At 41.6% G+C, this 15928-nt stretch overlaps 1 non-coding gene across 1 annotated transcript; it reads right to left on the bottom strand.

Annotated features, from left to right (window-relative positions):
• Window positions 1-13312: 13312 nt before the first annotated feature.
• Window positions 13313-13432, bottom strand: LOC126357167 (U5 spliceosomal RNA). The gene has a single exon (XR_007566142.1). It is a non-coding gene; the product is annotated as a U5 spliceosomal RNA (small nuclear RNA).
• Between the last annotated feature and the right edge of the window lie 2496 nt (window positions 13433-15928).

The following is a 15928-nucleotide window of genomic DNA, read 5'->3' on the forward strand; positions in this document are numbered from 1 at the left end:
TTATACTTTTTTCTTTATTCACTGTAGCACTTAATTTTGTCTTCTTTAATAAGACACATGTAACTGTATTGGCTTTCTTCAGGGCTGCTTCACACTTTTTAAGGCTACTTTCAAGCATGGCATTTTTCTTATAAAGAACTTCTATTTCTGATTTCAGTCTTTTTATTTATTCACCCTTCACTTTCAAAACAGAGTTTACAAATGGGCAGTGTATTTGTGTCTTGGTCCAGTTTCCTTTTTCTTGGGGACACAGACTGCAACGTATCAGTTGCTCTCTTGCACACATCTCTCTTCTGATAACGCAGAGCTCGCTCCTGAATATCCTACAGGAACAAAAAAGCCTGTTAATTGTTTCGCTTATGATTAATAATTATAAAGAAAATGATACTTTTTCACTAAAAAATAACTCATTGGAGAAGGCGAAACTCAACGAAATAGTACCTTAACCTAATTGATCAGTACGACACAGCAGCTTGCTCACCTCATTTTCAGGTTCAGTGCTGTTTTCAGCTGTAAGTAAATCTCCGTGCTAGTTGGGCAAATGTTGAGATGGAACTGCATCTACTTTAAGTTTCTTCTTTTGTGGCAATCCCAGGAGTTCGTTCTTTAACCCCACTCGTAATCCTCAGGAAGAAAATGAATGGAGCAGATACAGGCATTAATAACATTAATTTCGTCAGCTCGCTCGCACAGAGATATCCATTCCCTTTGTAGGGAAAACGATGATACACTATATCACTAGCCTCAGTTCCATAATTTTTACAGTTTGCAACTGCACAGTTACTCGTATTTCTATTCATAATTAGGTCTGCTCGAAACACAGACCACTAATAAACACACACAGGGCAAAGGGTACTGTGGGTAAATTGTTCGCGGACACTGCCAGAATGGCCTACCTTATATGTCTAGCTACTGTGCATTGTTCTTGACAAAAGAATAAACAAGACAAAAGAACTGTACAGATATATGTAACTGAAAACTTATGTATTAACGAAAGGAGATGGAGCGCTTAAATGGGGAAAAGTGAAACACTGCTCAGTGATAATAAAATTCAGTAGACAATAGGGCTGTATTTTTCAGATGGGCAATACTTCCACTGCCCATATGCGCCACGCCGAAGTGAACTTACTGCAGGACCGCCTGCCCGCTCCCGGCCTCATCCTTCCAGCAGTGCACGAGTGGTGCGCGGCTCAAGAAACTGTGCCTCAACCACAATGCCGTGCGACCTGGGGCCCTATTCTATATCGTTCACACCGATCGGTGCACTATGTTAGTCTCGGTACTGACGTCTTAACTTTCGTTTCTTTATCCGAATTTCCTATTCAGCAAGCTTCTGACACCTGTTACCGAATGGTCCTCCTGCCGATTTTTCTACAACTGTATTGAGAGGTTTTGGATGTTGGTATGGCCCTCCCATTCATTTAGCTGTGGTTTTATTTAGCCCTATAATTTATTATTGTAAACGTATTGAGTGGTTTCAGCTTCGGATTTAGTGATTGTGTTACTAAAGAATCACCACAGGAAGCATCCAGTTGGAGAGTGAGTTCGCAGCAGACTATTTTCCTTTGTCAGAAACATGGTTAAGTTAGGTTGTTACTGTGAATGCTTACAATATTCTCTCACAATACCTGTTATTTTTATGCGGTTAAGAGTTTGAAGATCATTAAATATCAAGACATCGGCTCTGCTTAGACATATTACGTGAGTGTTAGCTGAACTTACTAGTGACTTCGCGTACTTTTTTCTGCAAATGGTTTACTTATTAATTACCGAAACGTGTTTAAAACTTTTAAGTAACAATATGCAAAGGAATTTTGTGAAGTCTGATAGAGGAAACCTTCCAAAATTGCATGCATTTACGGCATCATTCGGCAATTAAGTGAGCTGCATCTCTCTTGAATGGAACTACATAAAATAAAGCGTCTATAGAATGCGAGTTGTAGTAGCAAAGTTGGTAAAGCGATGAACTGTCGTAGCAAAGGATGTAGGTTTGTATACTACTAGATGCGATTTCTTTTTCCGTCTTCATGTTTGCAACACATTCTGAGACTTCGTTAATCGTCAAGGTTAAGCATTCCTCCGAAATATTCGTTGTAATTTACACGTAAAAGCGCGCTTCCTCAGTAACGAGTATCTTTGATTTCGTGACTTCCATATGTTTAAGAAATGAAAGATGAAATTACTATGTGTGAAACAACTGACAGTGGCATTTATACTACTACTTGTCACAAGTAATTCACCATTTTTTTCGGAATACGTAGCGATTTCCGAGAGTGTGGTCAGAAAAGAATCTAAGAGCACGACGTAAATTGCTGCGAATGAAACTAGCAGCAATCTTCTTTATACTCTAGCTTGTCACAAGTATTTATCTGTGAACGAATCCTTAACAAAAGTAGGCAGAGATGACGGGTTCCCACTACAATATTTTCAGACTCTACCATCATATCTGAAACATTTTGATTCATCAGGTGCATGTTATAAATTACATCAAACTTCTATAGCTGCACTCGCCACATGCTTCCGAAAAGGTGACGTTTTAAATTTTGGTTTTATGAACCAAATCGTTGATGTATCATATAGGGAAGCAGGATACTTCATCATTTGGGTCTGTAGGAGCGGGCTACAACCACATTCTATGCATCTTCTTATTCTTTGACACTCTCTTAAATCATTTCTCGGGTTTGTGAAGGGGTGTTCCGTCCATGTAACTAATTGAAGGCAATTTATTCCCACACACATCTCGCTTCTGTTCTTTGTGAAGCATCATCACGAATAAAGGAAGCGAAACGCATATGGCAATAAACAAACTGCCTTCAATTAGTTGCATGGACGGATCATACCTCCACGAATTTTGAATCAACTAAGGAACGACGGAAAACAAAAGAAAGACGATTTTTCGGGTGTTTCTATTTGATGTATTTGTACAATGTGGTACTACACACCATTCCTAACCCATATTCCGAAACGTAAAATCCAAAACAAGACATCGATGTGAATGAGAATAAAATGACATAATGTGTGATTTACGAGTTTCCAGAACTATCCTTATCATGTAACCACACTTCTCGGTACTGTGAAGAATGGTATGCTTGTGTCGGCTGCTAATTCGCTTCGAGTTCGTGCTGTTGTGGCGCTTCAGTGTGGATCTGAGGCAGGTTGCTTTTCATTGGTTGGCGCAAGGAGACCTGACAACAGCGTTTCAGTTCGCTAGGACTGCTCGGTGTCACTTTCGAAATGCTTACTGAATAATGTTGGGGCTCTGTTTCAAAAACAAGACCGTACGGTGCGCTTGCGTATCGAACCGATCGGCAAAATGGCGGAAAGATACAGAATTGGGCCCATCGCACAGGCACGTGTCATGTCACAATTCGCATGGTCCCATTTGAACCCATGAAGTTACAAAAATGCGCACTCCGCTGGGTCGTGCCACACACACTTTGAGTGTCTCAATTTGTGCCTGCTTAAGGTGCGTACACACAAAGGGGAAAAGTTAATGGTTTTCATTAATATATGTAGTGTAGCTACAAGACAAGCTAAGCTTTTACATGTAATATTGATCTTTTTCAGTATGTTATACTTTAAGATACATCACACAAATGTGCCAGTAAAATTTAAAATAAGAACATAATAATCTGGTCTTCTGGGCTCAGAGCATTAAGTTTTAAACGAGAGTAAAATGCTCTGTGGTTTATGAAATTCATCCCATAATTCACACATCTAACATACTTCATGTTGCACAAAAGAAAATTTACTTTGACAGTCACGCTTTTCAAACCACCATTCGCAATATTTTTCCGTGACCTGTTCGTTTATCAGAGAGCGCCAGAAAACAGGCACTATTGTGCAGCTGTGTTGATGCAGGAAGCCCTTATGTCCGTATATATAAACCATTAAGAGATCTTACATTACTCCATAAAAGAAACAGAACATCAGAGGATAGTACAAGAGAATTGGAATTACTAAAATGCGTATTTCAATTTGAAGTGCAAATTTGTTTTTCCAGATTCACAGTGAAGCACTCTTACCTCATATTAAGCTTTTCAGTGAGGTTTTCGAGATGTAAATTTTCTTGGAGTACCAGTACTGTACTGTCTCATGTTTAGTTCTTTGTTATAGCATAAGGCCATACATGCGAGAAGATGAATACATGCATTTGAAATCCAGCGAACAATTAGAACTAGCCAATACTGTGGAATGAAACACTTCGTTTCGAATAAATTGACTGACTCAGTGGAAAAGATAAATAAAAAGCCAAATTTCTTTAACAAACTGACATCATTTTTCTGCAAGGCGATTAATGCTTGGCTGCCAGAAACGTGGAAATAAAATAAAATCAGGAAACTGAAACTAGTAATGCATTTTTGCCTTCTGTAATTACGTGAATATATTTTAATTCATAGCCACGCGGGATTAGCCCAGCCGTCTGAAGGCGCTGCAGTCATAGGCATTCTTGAATAGGAATAGTCAAATATGAACCTGTAAATAGTGAATAATAATATTGTCTCTGTGATCGGACATGACCCACATCGTAACACTGGTCTCTAATATGGCCAACAGAACATGAAATATACCAACTGAAAAATATTATTATCAAGATCGTTCACTAGTCTCCAACTGGTCCTGGAAGAGGTTAGAGTCCTCCCTCGGGCATGGGTATGTGTGTTTGTCCTTAGGATAAATTAGGTTAAGTAGTGTGTAAGCTTAGGGACTGATGACCTTAACAGTTAAGTCCCAAAAGATTTCACACACATTTGAACATTTAATTCATATGATAGCTCCCAGCCACAGAAATCCGTTTTGTTTTCATTCGACGTGGGAGCCGTAAACAAGGACGAAACAGTGAAATCGTGAAACGCAAATACGTGTCACATGGAGACTACCCCCCTCCCAACTACAACTCTGCGCATGGACGAAAATGGCAGCTAGGGTGCGCCAGAAAAATTTTCCTCATTAGCATCTGGCTGCTTACTGCTACTGCTGATACAGCTAGCAGCCACAATTCAAGTAACCGGAAGTGGTAGAAGTACTGCACAAACGACACTCAACTGTGCTTGCGCATGAGCCCGCTGGCCACTGTTCAAACGAACCTAATGTAGACAGTTCTGACGTCACTCTAATAAAAAGCAGTTCATTGTTACGAAATATTGCATTGTCTCCACCCTAAGGCCTATGTGACATTTTGCTGTTGGCAGACCATTGTGCGTGCACAGTGGTTTGTTGTTGTGTATGGCGTATTTCCTTTTATTTTGGTTTTTTTCGCTTGTTTATGTTTTATTGCTGCAGTAGTATTCTACAGTAGCGGGATACGCTAATATTCTCAATTCTCTTCAAGGCAATTAGCCCACAGTGAATATTCCTTTCAAAAAAACAGAGAATAAACCATCATTTGATCCTACACTTTCTCAAGAAGTTATATTATCTTTTGATTTTATTGGTTCTCATTATTGTGTAGTGGGAAAATTTTATTCCATCTTTCATTGTTACTCCAAATATTATAAACTTCATGATTTCATAAAGTGAATTAGTTTTTACTCATCTTCTGTATCTTGTCATCTAAATAGTTACCTCTAATAAATGTTCTCTTTCTGTGACTTTTCTTCCCTTTTCCACTTTAACTCATGAAATTTGAACTGACACTATCTCATTATACTTGGCTCAAAATACACCAAGCACAGTTGAGGATGGAAGGTGGCAATGTTGCATGGCTCTAGCAACAAGAGCTGTGTGGTTCTATCTTCTCATGCTCCCTGCCCATGAGCCAGTGTTGAGATCCCTTTACTAGATCATAATATCCTTCTCACTTAATGAACACATGCCAGCATACAAAACAATACTGTTTGCCTCTGTTATCTCTGCTACAGTCCATGGGAGATATGCTGAAATTGCCTATGGGTGTAACTGAGGGCATTGCTGCCATAATCAGGTCAGTCATATGTATGTAATTTAAAGTAAAACACAAAAAACTGTGCACAACTTAGAAAAATCAATTGGTCTTGTTTTTTCCCAACCTTTACATATACCAGACAAAGATTAATTATGATTTTTACTGAATTTTAAAAAACTGGACTTGTCTCTCTCTTCACCAAACAACTTCATTTTATCATGTTACAAGAATAAACATGTAACTAAAGAACCAACTATTAGCACTTTGCAAGTTACTGAGTATTATGAGCGGTCTGAGAATTTATAAAAAAAGTCAATGCCATTGTAAGTCATAGCTGTACATTGTTACTGTGGTCTCCTTCATATGAACTGGATGATCCCAGGGTCTTCATTGACTGCTTCTGAGGGGCATACAATATTAAGTCATTTCTCTGATGTTACTTGTGCCACTACTTCCTCTAACAATTCCTAAATTTCTTCCATGGTGAAGCCTATATTATTTGTTGCCACTTAATGTTTGATATGCACCCAAATCATTTCAATGGCACTGAAGTGGTAGTGGTTTGGGAAAAGCCTACAAACCCCATGACCATGTTCTCTAGCTACCTCATCAACAACATACAGTTTAAATTGTGCCTAATTTTGTTTCACAAGATCCGTGAGCTCTCCCTTACACAAACTATCCTGCACATTCATTTTGTGACATTTTAACCATTAAAAACGGTTGACTTTTCTCATTCTCAGCATCAAGACTTTATAACTGAATCATGTAGGTCTCATCCATTACAATGACATAAGGCCAATTTAAGTAGTCACTTGTTTTCCTTGACTTGCAAACCGGGAGACAGTTTGATGCGAAACCAACAGAAGTTCTAGCATGCAAGATGATAATTCTTGCATCCTTTCCTACAAGAACAGCAGCACTTCCACATCGTAGCTTAAAAGTGTTCTTAAACATGGACAAAGCCACACAATGATATCATTTCTCCCCATTATAATTTTCCATTCACAAAAGTTTGTGTATCTGAAACATAGGATGTTGACTACTGTTTACTGAGAAGTCCTTCTGTCACTGAATAATTCTGACTTGTAAAGAGCAACTCACAGCATCTTCATGGTTGTGGCACTGAACACCAGCTCGTTGGAATAGAGTCCAGGTGCATTAATCAGTGTCGTCTTCCTCCTTCCTTCCCCCTTCACATTCTGAACAGTATTTTTCGTTACAGACTTTCACAATTTTTTGTTCTTCTCTTCAAACCCCTGTAGTTCTTTAAACTACAATTCCTGAGAGGCATTAGGGTTACACTGTTGTCTCTCCTTCTTCAAAAAATATTCCTACAATGAGCACACGATCTTACATATCTGACCAGGGAAGACATGAGCAAATTTCTGAACTTTCCATTCAGCAATCCTAATTTTCTACACTCTTCCACTGCAAGCTTCAGATATTCCACAGAGCAAGATAAACTCATTGCTCAAAGAAATGAACTAAAATGGAACACAACTTTTAGGGCACCAGCCTCAGGTGTTGTCTGTCACTGGCTGGTAGACACAACCTGTCACTGTAGAGCCACTTGATGCAGGGGTGGATAAATCTTCAGTTCCAGGAGGTGGGCAGGGGAAGAGAATATGTTGTTCATGATTTTGGATTATTTTCAAAATGTTTTATCTTTGGAATATTTATTAAAGAAAAAGGTCCAAATGTGGTGGGGAGTTCCTTCTTTCTTAATCATGCCCGTAGCCTTGGGGCATTTTGAAATGGCTTGCTGTGTCACTCCCACTAACCATGCCAATTCTTATCGAGTTTGGTGCGAGTCTTCACTCAGCAATGTCTCCAAATCTGCATCTTCAAAAACATTCTCTTTTCCATCACTACGCCAGTCTACGACATTAAAATACCGTTCTTGAAGTGTTGAAACCACACACGACACGTTCTTTCACTAATAGCATCCTTACCAAACGTAATTGAGAGCATTCAATGAGAATCAGCCGCTGTTTTCTTCATATTTAAACAAAAGAGTAACACCTCCCACAAATGAAGACAATTAGGCTCATAAAGTGACATCTTCAATCAAAAAACAACTTTATGATGCAGACACAAATTGACTAATGTTTGAATGAGGTTATATGGACCGAGGTCCAAGCTTAACTGCCTAACGTCTGCGATCTGTTTCTTTCGACCGCTACTTACTGTTGTCGTCGCCTATCGGCAAACAGCGGGAGCAAAGTCCTACACCTTGTATATAAATCTAAAAATATTTCTAGATACTGTTATTTAGCAGTATCAATGTCACTATCTCAACTGAATTACAATGAAGCTAAACCAGCAAGTCATTCTTCCCCCATGATTGATTGAAGCCAAGTCTTGAACCAATAATGAGTTGAGAATGTACATTCTGCTGCTGCTACAATTAGTGGCAGTATGGCAAAATTTTTTTGAATCATGCACTGTCCTAAAACTCCCGATGATATCAAGAAGACACTCTGGAATTCTAAGACCAATATAAACATAGTGCTTACACCTGGTCATCCAAAATTGGAACTCTCGCATTACAAATGAAATAGAAGTTCACTGAAGTTACTTGTACACCTCTGCTGTTCCATTCCCAATTTTATTGTCTTTTTTGTGGTACCGGTACTTTTTGCTTTCCGAAATGAGAGACCTTTCCCTTGGGTGTAAACACTGCTTACACTTCCGGCCGCAACATAGCAGCCTGGGGTACATACAGTAGCATTCTATGGTGGAAGCAGACATGCCAAATAGCCACTGAAAGAGTAACTCAGAAGAGGGCTGCGACAGCACTCCTGTAATTTCTTTCACACTGCCCCTCTCTTTGAAAATTCTTGCACTGCACTAGCATGTTCATATCACCCAAACAGTGCAAGCTCCTTATCGATATTTGGTCACTTGCACCCATACTTCCTCTTTCATTTTGCTTTGCATCTTACGTGATACCGACCCAAGAGCTGCTGATATATGGTACTTGCAATAAATGTTTTTCTCCCCTTTTGATCTATCACAAGTATTGCTCTTCCTCACATGGCCATTATGGAAACACACACAGCTAAACAAACACTTCCATTAAAAACCACATCCATACTATCAATCATACACCAGCAATTTCACAGGTACTTACTTCACAAATACGTTTTTTTATATGTACTGTTAAACAGATGAAGAATCAAAGTACACAACAGGTCTCTATGAACATCACTGTCAGTACCTTCACAGGTCTATCTGTACCATGCCAATAATTGTGCTTCAACTGTGATGGTCAATGTCTTATCAATACAGAAATTTCTCTTAAAATAATAAATAATTTGATAACTATACAACAACTCAGACAAGCTCCTTACTAAAATGCTACATGTTTAGCAATCCTGGCATCATTACAGAAAAATTTCAAGCACGGCCTTCATCCCATGAGCACTTCTTTGCTGCTGACGACAGACAAAACTACAAACTACTGTTTGTAACTGTTTGCTTGTCACAGTGAAGGGGAGCTAATGCTACTTCCACAGTTTACTCAAAAACGTTTTTCACTTTCAACATAAAAACTACCAACTTTATCCTCTTGGACTTTCAAACACACACAGAAAACTTAATTCCACAGTAATTTAGGAGAAACAGTGTTTACCTGACATTTTCATACATACTCAAATAGCCACTTCTGTGCACTTCACACAGTGTTCTCATCATGTTCCACCAGAGAACACAGTTATCACTATGAATGGATTCTGGTAAAAGAGCATTTAAAGAACAAACAGCCTGATCAAAGTGATTATCTACACATCCTCTGCCAATGTCATGTCACTCTATACCCGGGGGAAACTACAATGCAGGGAAAGGAGCTTCGTTGTGAGCACTGTCCTGGTATTTCATCATTTACTGATCAAAGTCTTCTCAAGCCAAGTATGCACCAGCTCTGTGTATGGCTGGGTCAATCTAGAGTGCCTATCAATTTTACTTAAAAGACAATCAGCATCAACAACTCACAGGACACTATGAACATTTTTACCATTATCTGCACCACCTTCCACTGATTTACTGAAGAAGAAACTGCAAAGTCTGGCCAATTTTGTACACCAGTAATCTTGAAAACATTGGAGTCAACAGCAGATACATAGTTTCCAAGACTGTAGAAACAACCCTTCCGTTTCAAGATTTATATCTCACTGAGGCACATCACATCATACCCAAACTACACCTAGCAGGAAATTGCTACTCTATTCATTTCCAGCTATCTATGTCATATTCAACAAATGTCTCCCTCCCACCTAAATCTTCTACAAAACTGAGTACACTGTTATGAACAAAGAACAAATGCCACATTATGGCAACATGCCAGTGCCACTATTATCCACTCTCTTGAAAACAATTGAAATACTCATCCTGCCCAACTATCCACCATCTTCAACCCAAATCTCACTCACACCATACCTACAAATCACGAACTTGTACAGAAAAAATAATTTTGTGTTTAAAAACTCAGTCCACTAATCACATACCAGTATTACTCACAAAACCTATCATTCATCATTCACTTCCAAATATCATCTTATATGCTGTTGTCCAAGTATGGTGCGAAGAAGTTCTCTCCAATACTAAATGGATGATCGCTTAATGCCTCAGAACGGGTTCTACCAACTGATCCCTTCTCCTAATCAAGTTGGGCCACAAATTCTTCTTCTCCCCAGTTCTATTCAGTACCTCCTCATTAGTTACGTGATCAAGCCATTTCGAAAGCGTCTATTCTCTTATTGTCTAAGCTACTTTTCATTCATGTTTCACTTCGATACATGGCTACACTTCATACAAATACCTTTAGAAAAGACTTCCAGACACTTCAGTGTCAACAAATTCCTCTTCTTCAGAAACACTTTCCTTGACATTGCCAGTCTACATTTTATATCCTATCATCAGTTATTTTGCTCCCCAAATAGAAAAACTCATGTACTGCTTCAAGCGTCTTGTTTCCTAACATAATTCCCTTAGAATCATGTGATTTAATTCCACTACATTCCATTACCTTCAGTTTGCTTTTTTTTTTTTTTTTTGTTCATCTTAGATCCTCCTTTCAAGACATTGTCCATTCCATTCAACTACTACATGTCCTTTGCTGTCCCTGACAGAAGTTTTTATTTCTCCTCCGCCAATTTTAATTCCTGCTCCAAATTTTTCTTTTGTTTCCTTTACTGCTTGCTCAGTATACAGACTCAATAACATCAGAGATAGGTTACAGCCCTGTCTCACTCCCTTCTCAACCACTGCTTCCCTTTTGCGCCCCCTAGCTCTTACAGCTGCCATTTGGTTTCTGTACAAATTGTAAATAGCCTTTTGCTCCCTGTATTTGACCCCTGCCACTTTCAGAATTTGAAAGAGAGTATTCCAGTCAACATTGGCTAACGTTTTTCCTAAGTTTACAAATGCTAAAAACGTAGGTTTCCCTTTCCTTAATCGATTTTCTAACATAATTGGCAGGCATTGTTAGTTTGAGACGTTGCTCAGTGGTGTTATTAAGGAGCCTAGAAAATGTCCCGATCTGTCATGGTCAAGGTAGAATGGACGTCTAAAGATAGAGCTACATCAGTAATGTGCAGGAACACGGGGTCATGGAAAGATGCCAGTTTATGGAGTGTTTACAACAAAAACTGCACCACATCCAGAATGTCTGGCTGGCAGTCGGGGCAGACTGGTATATGGGTGGGAGTGTGGGGGCCATAGACCAACAGTGCCAGAGGACTTTGAGGTCAAGGAGGAGTATGCCATTGGGGTAAGCAATGCGAGAATCCCAAGCCAAATGCTTAACGTTGAGATCTGTCCCAACAATGAGTGTTAAATGACATCAAGGTATGGAGAATAGCTTCAAGAACTGGTAAGTTAGGGCTCAAGTATGCCACAGCAAAAGTTATAGCACCAGGGCGGATAGAAACAGTGACTGCCACAGTCACTATATGTTGGATGGAGAACCTCGTGATTGTGGATGAGTGACTTATGCATCAACACTGCTGTGCCCTCATCTTGGCGATGGAGTCAGTCAGTGCTGTAGCAAAACCGTGTTGTGGAGAAAAAATCATAGACAGGTTTCAGGTGGGTTTCTGAGACAAGTAAAATGTCCACATGGTGGTCGCAGTGGAAAGTGTTCACTTCAGTCTTCATACACTTAAGGCCATTAGCATTAAAGATACAGGCAACTAGATACTGAGGGGGCTGATGGTTGCATGGTGAGTGATTCACTATTATAACAATATCTGGCTGAGCCCTTCGACAAGGGCGAAGGCCTTGGTGAGCTCAAACTCCAACTAATGGATCTTTTGAGCTGTTTCACAAATGACAGCCCTGATGCGAACAGAGAGATAACCTGTAGGATCTCTCGCATGTCATCACGGAAAGAAACATCTGTCTCCACCACTGGAGGAACATCCCGGGTGGGCGTGGTGACTTGACCCTGACGGGCAGGGGTGGGCATGGTGGTTGGTGGAGAAGGCACCGCAATTGAGGGTTGTGACACTTCAGCAGGTGGGCAGGAGAAGGCCCCAGACAGTCTGTCAGCTTGGTGGGCATGGGTATGTGTCACAGAAGAGGGGCTGAGCAGGAGAAAACTGAGCTGCAGCAGCGAATGTGATTGTAGGGGACAGAGGCGGAGAGGGCTCCTGTATTGCAGATGTGTCAGGTGCCTGAGTATCAGTGGTGGGATGGTTGTTGTATTTACTCCACAAGATGGGGAAAAGAGTGTGGTCCTGTGATTGTGGGAGGGTGGCCGATTCATCCTTGGTTTAATTTGTGGAGGGCAGGAAGACTTCATAACCTTCTGGTATATAGGACAACCTTTATAGGAAGCCAGGTGGTGAGGATTGTGATAAGTGCCCAAACAGCAAGCACACATGAGTTTTTCTGACATTGGATGTTTGCAGTCCTCTGGCGGATGTGAGCCAGCACACTTGACACAGAAAATGCAGTGAACAGTAACTACCAGTGTGGTGAAAATGCTGACACCTACAGCAGATGGAGGGGCTGTGGCAGCCTTCATATGATTCAATTCACACCTTGGTGCGAGGATGATAGATGATTTGGTAAACATGTTGAATGTCCTCTCTCCTAATAAGTGAGACAACATGGGTGGGCTTAGGGATTAATTTCCATGGCTCAGGGTCCCTCTTGTTGTATTGGTGGACCAAAGGGTCCAGAAACTCACCACTCTAGCATCTTCACCTCACTCTAACAGTGCAAGATCCTTGTGGATATTGCCACACTACCTCTTTCGTTTCACTTCACATCTTACTTGATACCCACCTAAGAGTTCTGAGACACAGTACTCGCAATAAATGTTTTTCTCCCTGTATCTCTTTTTGCACTCAGAAGTATTGCTTTTCCTCTCATGGTCATAATGAAAACACAAGTTATTACTTATGTTTTACTACTGATTATAGCTCAGGATAGCCAAGAACTACAAAAAATTTCCAAAACAGACTCATTTAATGCTCCCCTCCATGGAAATCTTTAGTAAAAGGCAAAAGATTTATTTGTTTTGAAGGGAAACCAGATTGCCGATCAGTGCTTATTTTTCTTTCTTTTTCTTTGTTGTTATTTTAACACTCTTACAAAAGGGTATACTGGCAGCTGCCTGTCTATGCCTCTCTTCGGCCACAGAAGAAACATACATAAAACAAGAAGACATATAAACACACACACATCAAGGATAAAAACAGGAGACAGACATATTAAAATAAATGAAAGCCTTCACGGATGTGTTGTTTGTACAAAAACGTTCTGCACGGTACACAGGTTGTCCTGTTTGTATAAAAACGTTCAGCATGGTACCCAAGGTAGACACAGAGTTTCACACAAGAAAGGAAGAGCACTGAAGGAGACACTGAGTAACTGATGGTAGGAAAAACACTATCACAGTGGCGACAATCTCCGGCGCACTAAAAGCTTACTGTGCATACATTAAAGCCAGGGGCTTGCTAGAGGGGGGGGGGATGCCGATTAGTGTATTTTCTTCATTGTCATTTTAACACCTTATACAAGGTAGACTGGCAGTGGCAATACTATGCCGCACTTCGGCCACAGATAATACAAGCAGAACACGAACATAGGCGACTGAAATGACACACGTGAATTATGGAGCATGGGTGGTGAAAACACTAAGGCACTAACACGATGGCACATACAGAAAGAAACGCCGATGGTGATGATCTCCGGCGCGCGAATGTTCACTGTACATGTACAGGTCCACCCACGGACCTGCCAAAGGGGAAAAGGTGGGGGAGGAGTGAGAGGGGAGGGTGTAGATGCCAGTGGCAGAGGAGATGGGAGGGGTTAGAAGAATCCCAGGGGAGAGGAGTGAGGGAGAAGGGAGAGAGGATGCACTTGGGAAAAGACACAGGGGCTGGAAGGGGAGTATCAAAGCTGGTAGGATGGGTAGACGGAGGGGATGAGGGCATCTCAGGGAGGGGGATTTGGCACAAGTCACCTTAGGCGAGGGAATGGAGAGATGGAGAGCAGTGGGACGTGGGAATACAGGTGTAGCAGGGGACAGCGGTGGGAGAGGATGGCAGAGTCAAGCGGGTGAGAGGAATCAAGTTTATGGGAGGTGTAGAGGATCCATATCCATTTGAGGAAAATGAGGTGTGGGAACGAAATGAGATCATATAGGATCCATGTGGGGGAGGGCAGCCGCATGCAATAGGCAAGGCAGAGCACATGGCATTCTAGGATTGAAGGGATTTGTAAAAGGTAGGAGGGGCGGAGACCCAGGCACAATGGGCATAGCAAAGGATAGGGCAGATGAGATATTTATATGGGTGGAGGATGGTGGAGAGGTCCAGATCCCATGTGCAGCCAGAAAGGAGGTTGAGGAGATGGAGTCGGGAGCATGCCTTGGCTTGGATTGTCCGGAGACGGAGGGTCGAGGAGAGGCGACGGTCAAGGGTGACGACAAGGTTCTTGAGGGTGGGGGTGACGGTGATAGGGTGGCCAGAAATGGTGATATAGAAGTCAAGGAGACAGAAGGAAGGGGTGGTTTTGCCTACAATGATCGCCTGGATCTTGGAATGATTGACCTTGAGCAACCACTGGTTACACCAAATGGTGAACTGGTCAAGATGGGATTGGAGAAGATGTTGGGAGCATTGCAGGGTGGGGGCAAGGGCAAGGAATGCGGTGTCATTGGCGTACTCGAGAAAGTGGCCGGAGGGGGGGAGTTAGCGGCATGTCCACCGTATACAGAAGGTAGAGAAGAGGGAAGAGGACAGAACCTTAAGGCATACCGGTGGAGGGGTAGAAGGTGTAGGAATCCGTGTTATGGATGGTGACATAAGAAGGTCGTTGGGAAAGAAGGACCCAATCAGACAGATGTAGTTGATGGGAAGGTAAAGGTTTGCAGCTTGAAGAGGAGACTGGAATGCGATACATGGTCGTAAGCACGTTCAAGGTCTAGGGAGAGGAAGATGGTGGAGTGATGGGAGTTGAGCTGTTCAGAGAGAAGATGAGTGATGTAAAGGAGAAAGTCATCGGCACAGAAGGATGGTCGAAAGCCACACTTGGTAGCGGGAAGGAGGCGGTGTTGGCAGAGATGCTGATGGATGCGTCGGGTAAGGATGGATTCCAGGACCTTTTTGAGGACCGAGGTAAGGCTGATGGGATGGTAGGAGGAGACAGCAAATAGTGGTTTATTGGGCTTGAGGAACATAAGGATCCAGGACCCGAAAGGTTTTCCACAGGTCGGGATAGTAGCCACTGGACAAGACCACATTATATAACCTGGCCAGGGTGGAGTGGAGGGAGGCGGGAGCTTCACAGAGGTGATGATAGGTAACATGATCATGACCAGGAACGGTGTTGCATTTCGTGTGGAGTGTATTGATGATATCCTGAGTGGTGATGGGGGCATTGAGATCGTTGTGTGTAATGTTGTCCAAGTACTGGAGGGTAGGAGCGAATGGAGGGAATGAGGTGTCAGTTCAATCGTGGACATCTGAGAAGAGGGAGTAATGAAACTGAGGATCATCAGGGAGGCTAAAGATGTTGAAGAGGTAGGAG

This window comes from Schistocerca gregaria, chromosome 3 (genome assembly GCF_023897955.1).
Source record: "Schistocerca gregaria isolate iqSchGreg1 chromosome 3, iqSchGreg1.2, whole genome shotgun sequence".
NCBI lineage: Eukaryota > Metazoa > Arthropoda > Insecta > Orthoptera > Acrididae > Schistocerca > Schistocerca gregaria.